Genomic DNA, 7037 nt, shown 5'->3' on the forward strand with positions numbered 1-7037 from the left:
GGAATTCGTGGTAATATTTGCAGTGGAATAGAGATTTAAAGAATGGAAAAGAAGATTTGGGAATGGTTTTGGGGCGTGGAGTGAGAATTCCTGATTATTCCTGATCATTCCAGATAATTCCTGGAAATTCCTGATCATTCCTTGCAATTCCTGGTCATTCCTGCCACGGGATGGAATTTAAAAGGCTGGAAGAGAAAATTTGGGAATGATTTTGGGGCCTGGAGTGAGAATTCCTGATTATTCCTGGGAATTCCTGATCATTCCTGGCAATTCCTGCCACGGGATGGAGTTGGAAAGGATGGAAGAGGAAATTTGGGAATGGTTTTGGGGCCTGGAGTGAGAATTCCTGATTATTCCCAATCCTTCCTGATCATTCCTGGCAATTCCTGCCACGGGATGGAGTTGGAATGGATGGAAGAATTGGGGTTTGAGCATTTCCCATCCAAAATCTGAGAGAATTCAGGACTAAATTGGGGTCTGAGCTTTTCCCACCCCAAACCCAGGGATAAATCAGGGTCACCATCCCAAAAAAGCCCCAACCCAGAGCTCCGAGCTGCAGCTGGAATTGGCTGCCCTGGGGAAATCTGGGAATTTGCATCAATTCCACATTTAATGGGGTGAGCCGTGGCCAGGGCCCCTCTTTTCCCTGCCATCCCAAATCCCATCCCCTGGGATTTGCATGGATAATTCCCATATTTGTTTCCAGGCAGGTGGCCCCAAGCCCCTTTAATCCCATATTTAAATAGGGATGGAAATTCAGGGGAAGGACCTTAATCCCTCAGGAAAATTCCCTGTTCCAGCAGATTTATGGGATCTGTGGAATTGGGGAGGGATTGATAAGGAAGGAGAATTCATCCCAGATTTTTTGGGGTTGTTAAAGGGAAATTCAGATCAAACTCACTGGAAAAACTTTGGGAATTTTTCGCTCCTGCCCCAAAAATATCCTTGAGAATTCCCAGTTTAAACCTTCCTGGACTGGGACGGAATTGGGACTAAAAGGATGATTTTAGGGTCAAAACCATCCCGTGGTTTTAGGATTAAAAGGATGATTTTAGCATCAAAACCATCCCATGGCTTTATGATTAAAATGATGGATTTATGATTAAAATTAGGATTTTTAGGATGAAAATGATGACTTTAGGATCAAAACCATCCCACGATTTTAGGATTAAAAGGATGGTTTTCGGAATAAAAGGATGATTTTGGGATTAAAAGGATGATTTTAGTATTAACACCATCCCAAGGCTTTAGGATCAAAATGATGGATTTGTGATCAAAATGATGGATTTGTGATCAAAATTATGGATTTGTGATTAAAGTGATGGATTTGTGATCAAAGTGATGGATTTGTGATCAAAATGCTGATTTTAGGATCAAAACTACCCCACGATTTTATGTTCAAAATGATGATTTTCGGATTAAAACCGATGATTTCATGACTAAAATCCCAATTTTATGACTAAACCCATCCCTGTCCCTAACCACGAATCCAATTTTCCTTTCTTTTTGGGATTTTCCCCCGTTCTGCACCTGCCCTGCACCTGCTGTAACCCTACCCGAGTGCAGCCCCACCCGGTGCCGGGCTTTGGGGCCGTTCCCGCGGAATTCCAGTTGGGAAGAGCGACCCCAAGGCGAGGCCTGACCCCGAACAAAGAGCTCCCGGCCCCTTTATCTCCCTTTTATTGACTTCAGCTGCAATTGCTGGGGAAAGTCGAGTTTTTAACCATTTCCAGCCTCTTTTGGGGTTTTCCTGCCCTCTTTTGGGGTTTTCCGGAGGCTTTGGGGTTGGATTTGGGATAATTGAGCCGTGGATTTTTTTGCCTTCCTGGGTGTGGGATTTGGGGAGGAAATCCCCAGGGAAGGTGCTCGGTGTGGATTTTATGTTCCTTTTATTGACTTCATCCGGAATTGCTGTGGGAAGTCGAGTTTTTAGCCATTTTCAACCCCATTTGGGGTTTTCCAGAGGCTTTGGGGTTGGATATTTGGGAATCTGGCTGTAGGGCTGTGGGTTTTTACCCTTTGGAATAAAAAGAGAAGGTGCTCAGTGTGAATTTGATGTTCCTTTTATTGTCTCAATCCAGAACCGCCCACACTGGGCTGCAGGAAATTGAGTCTTTAACCATTTCCTCCCGTGTTTGGGGTTTTCCACAGGGTTTGGGGTTGGATTTGGGATGATTTCACTGTGGGGTTGTGGATTTTTTACCCTTGGGAGAGGAAGGGAAGGTGCTCAGTGTGAATTTAATGTTCCTTTTATTGTCTCAATCCAGAACCGCCCACACTGGGCTGCAGGAAATTGAGTTTTTAACCATTTCCTCCCTCGTTTGGGGTTTTCCAGAGGATATTTGGGATTTTGGCTGTAGGGCCGTAGGTTTTTTACCTTTGGAGAAGGAAGGGGAGGTGCTCAGTGTGGATTTTATGTTCCTTTTATTGATTTAATCCGGAACCTGTCCAGTTGGACTGCAGAAAGTTGAATTTTTAACCATTTCCTCCCCGATTTGGGGTTTCCCAGGGAACATTTGGGATTTTGCCTGTGGAACCGTGGATTTTTTACCCTTTGGGGGCGGAAATTGCTCAGTATGAATTTCACATTCCTTTCCTTGATTTAATCCAGAACCTCTCACATTGCTCTGTGGGAAGCTGAATTTTTAACCATTTCCTCCCCGGTCAGGGGTTTCCCAGGGGACATTTGGGATTTTGGCTGTGGGGCCGTGGGTTTCCAGCCGTGCTGGGGGTGGGGTTGGGGCAGGAGGGGCCGGAGCTGTCGGGGCACGCCGGGGGAGGCAGGGCAGGTGCTCGGAGCTCTCCCTGTGCAGGTGACTCAGAGCTGGCAGCACCTGGCACACCTGAGTGCCCGGCTGCGCTTCCTGCTCCTCGGGCACCGCGCCCGCGGCTGCTCTGGCACGCCATGCCAGGGCCAGAGCCGGGGGAAATGCGGGAGAAATCCTTCCCTGGGATGGGATCCCAGAGAAACCATGGCTGCCCCAGCCCTTGTGCCTGTTTGGGTCAGAAATTTGGGAGAAATCCTTCCCTGGGATGGGATTCCCAGAGAAACCATGGCTGCCCCAGCCCTTGTGCCTGTTTGGGTCAGAAATTTGGGAGAAATCCTTCCCTGGGATGGGATTCCCAGAGAAACCATGGCTGCCCCAGCTCTTCTGCCTGTTTGGGTCAGAAAATTGGGAGAAATCCTTCCCTGGGATGGGATTCCCAGAGAAACCATGGCTGCCCCAGCCCTTGTGCCTGTTTGGGTCAGAAATTTGGGAGAAATCCTTCCCTGGGATGGGATTCCCAGAGAAACCATGGCTGCTCCATCCCCAGATGCCTGGGATCAGAAATTCAGGATAAATCCTTCCCTGGGATGGGATTCCCAGAGAAACCATGGCTGCCCCAGCTCTTCTGCCTGTTTGGGTCAGAAATTTGGCAGAACTCCTTCCCTGGGACACTGAGAAATCCCTGGGATGGAATTCCCAGAGAATCCCCATCCTCAGATGTCAGGGATCAGAAATTCAGGATAAATCCTTCCTTGGGACACTGAGAAATCTCTGGGATGGAATTCCCAGAGAAGCTATGGGAGGTCCTGGGATTAAATTTGAATTTTTGCTCCACTCAGCTGCCTCAGGAGGAAACAAAGGCAGGGAAAGGAAGGCTTGGAAAATCCAGGATGGTCTGAAAACAAATCTGGGATTAAATTGGTTTTTTTGCTCCACTCAATTGCTCCAGGAGGAAACAAAGGCAGGGAAAGGAAGGGCTGAAAACCAATCTGGGATTAAATCTGGCTTTTTGCTCCCTCTGAAAAGGCCTGGAAAACCTGGGATGGGCTGAAAACCAATCTGGGATTAAATCTGGGTTTTTGCTCCCACTGAGCTGCCCCGGGAGGAGACAAAAGCAGGGAAAGGATGGCCTGGAAACCAATCTGGGATTAAATTTGGCTTTTTGCTCCCTCTGAAAAGGCAGGGAAAAGATGGCCTGGAAAACCTGGGATGGGCTGAAAACCAATCTGGGATTAAATCTGGGTTTTTGCTCCCACTGAGCTGCCCCGGGAGGAGACAAAAGCAGGGAAAGGATGGCCTGGAAACCAATCTGGGATTAAATTTGGGTTTTTGCTCCCCTCAGCTGCTCCAGGACAAACAAAAGCAGGGAAAGGATGGGCTGAAAACCCCCGGCATGGGCTGAAAACCAATCTGGAAAACCAATCCCTAAACTCAGCCTGGCTCTTGGCAGCCCCAAGCTTTAGATGTGAGATCTTCCTGCTCTGCAGATGAAAGCCTTTGTTCCTTTTATTTATTTTTTCCCCCCCCTCTTTCTTTTCAGTCCCTTTGTCCTGCCGGGATCAGCGATCGCGGGCAGGGAGGAGTGGCAGGAGGAAAGGGCAGGAACGGCTGGAATTCCTGGGAAGGAGGGGATGTGGAGCTTTCAGCCACTCTGTGCTCAGCCCACGGTGCCAAGGACAGCTTTTAAATCGGTTTATCAAAATTCTCTGCTGAATCCAAGGGTTTAAAGCGGATTCTCAAAATTCTGTGTTGTTGATCCCAAGGGGTTTTTAACTGGATTCCCAAAATTCTGTGCTGAGCCCAAGGGTTTAACTTGAATTCTCAAAATTCTGAGCCCGAGGTCTCAAGGAAGGTTTTTAAGCTGGGTTCTGAAAATTCTGTGCTAAATCCAAGGATTCAAGGAGGGTTTTTTAATCTGGGTTCTCAAAATTCTGAGTCTAAGGTCTCAGGGAGGGGTTTTTAATTGGATTCTCAAAATTCTGTGCTGAACCCAAGATTAAGGAAGGTTTCCCAAAATTCTGTGCTGAGCCCAAGATTAAGGAAGAGTTTTTAAGCTGGGTTTCCAAAACCAAGATTAAGGAAGGTTTCCCAAAATTCTGTGCTGAGCCCAAGATTAAGGAAGGTTTCCCAAAATTCTGTGCTGAGCCCAAGATTAAGGAAGGTTTCCCAAAATTCTGTGCTGAGCCCAAGATTAAGGAAGAGTTTTTAAGCTGGGTTTCCATTTTTAATCTGGGTTCTCAAAATTCTGAGTCTAAGGTCTCAGGGAGGGGTTTTTAAATTGGATTCTCAAAATTCTGTGCTGAACCCAAGATTAAGGAAGGTTTCCCAAAATTCTGTGCTGAGCCCAAGATTAAGGAAGGTTTCCCAAAATTCTGTGCTGAGCCCAAGATTAAGGAAGAGTTTTTAAGCTGGGTTTCCAAAATTCTGTGCTGAGCCCAAGACTTCAACTTGAATTCTCAAAATTCTGAGCCCAAGGTTCCAAGGAAGGTTTTCAAGCTGGATTCTCAAAATTCTGTGTGCTTGATCCCAAGGATTTTTAAGCCGGGGTCTCAAAATTCTGAGCCCAAGAATTCAAGGAAGGGTTTTTAAATTGGGTTCTCAAAATTCCGAGTCCGAGGTCTCAAAGAATGGTTTATAAACCGAGTCTGAGGTCTTAAGGACAATTTTGAAGCTGGATTCTCCAAATCCTGTGCTGAGCCCAAGGTGATTTAAAAGTCGAATAAAAGGCCCTGAGCAATCATTATTTGATTGATCTGGGTTTCGTTCAGAACCAGGAATTAAGCTCAGCTCAAGGCTCTGATTTCCCTGTGTTTGTTTGGTTGGAACAGGAACAAATCCCCTGGGGCTGATTAACGGGATCCTGATTCCCTCCCGGGACTCCTGGATGCTTCCCGAGGTTTGGGATCCGTCTCCCCTTTCACTTGTGCCCTGTGCAAACACAGCTGAGGGCTGTGAGAGACAAGGGCTGAAACTGGAAAAAAAAATGGAATATTTAGGGCTATTTCAAAGGTTTTTTGAAACGATTTTAAGGCTTTTCCAAAGCTTTCGTGGTTTTTTCCCAATGTTCTCCAGGGTTGATTGGGTAGAGAATATTTAGGATTATCCTCCAATGGAAGTGTTCTGTGGGGACGTTCTTCAGGATTGATGGGGTAGAAAAAATTTAGGATTATCTTTCAACGGGAATGTTTTCTGGGAATGTTCTGTGGGAATGTTCTCCAGGATTGATGGGGTAGGGAATATTTGGGATTATCACCAAATGGGAATGTTCTGTGGGACTTTTTCTAAGATTGATGGAGTAGGGAATATTTAGGATTATCCTCCAATGAGAATGTTCTGTGGGGTTGATGGAGTAGGCAACATTTAGGATTAGCCTGCAATGGGAATGTTCTGTGGGGATGTTCTCCGGGATTGATTGGGTAGGGAATATTTAGGATTATCCTGCAATGGGAATGTTCTGTGGGGTTGATGGAGTAGGGAATATTTAGGATGATCCTCCAATGGGAATGTTCTGTGAGAATGTTCTTCAGGACTGATGGCGTAGGGAATAATTAGGATGATCCTCCAATGGGAATGTTCTCTGGGAACGTTCTGTGGCGATGTCCTGCCCGTGCCACCCAAGGGCCCCAGGTAGGACCCAGCCCCACGAACACGACCCCACAGATTCCAGCCCCCATTCCCTCAATCCCGTGCTCCCAGCTCCTTCCAGGCGTGGCTTTGTGGAGGAAGGAGCAGCTCAGGAGCTCCGCTGGTGCTGCTCAAACCCCTCGGACCCACCCCGAGCTTCCCAAGGGATCTCGGGAGGAGAACTTGGGTCTCGTGGCAATTCGGGGCCAATTAAGGGGATAATTGGAGTCAGGAGTGCAGCTTCCCTGGGAAATCCGAGCCTGCTGCCTTCATAACAAGGAGAAAACATTTGGTGTTTTTGTTTGATTTTCATGGCACCGAGGGGAATTCTCCGACACCGTCTTTGAATGGGGATGATTCCCCATCTTTAAAGGATATTTAGAAGGTCACAGTTCTCATTTTTAACAATTCTTTTCTTTTAAATGTTTGTGTTTTCAATGGTTTTTTTTTTTTCTTTAAAATGCTCCTATTTTTAAGATTTTTATTTTAAATGGGGAGAGCTCAGAGCCCTTCAGGGCCTAAAGGGGCTCCAGGGGAGGGATTTGAGACACGGAATAAAACAGTGGGAATGGTTTGGTGTGGAATGAGAGCAGGTTTAGGTGGGAAACTGGGAGGAAATTGTTTCTTGTGAGGACAGTGAGGCCT

Source organism: Pyrgilauda ruficollis, unplaced genomic scaffold, assembly GCF_017590135.1.
Source record: "Pyrgilauda ruficollis isolate IOZ18807 unplaced genomic scaffold, ASM1759013v1 scaffold382, whole genome shotgun sequence".
NCBI lineage: Eukaryota > Metazoa > Chordata > Aves > Passeriformes > Passeridae > Pyrgilauda > Pyrgilauda ruficollis.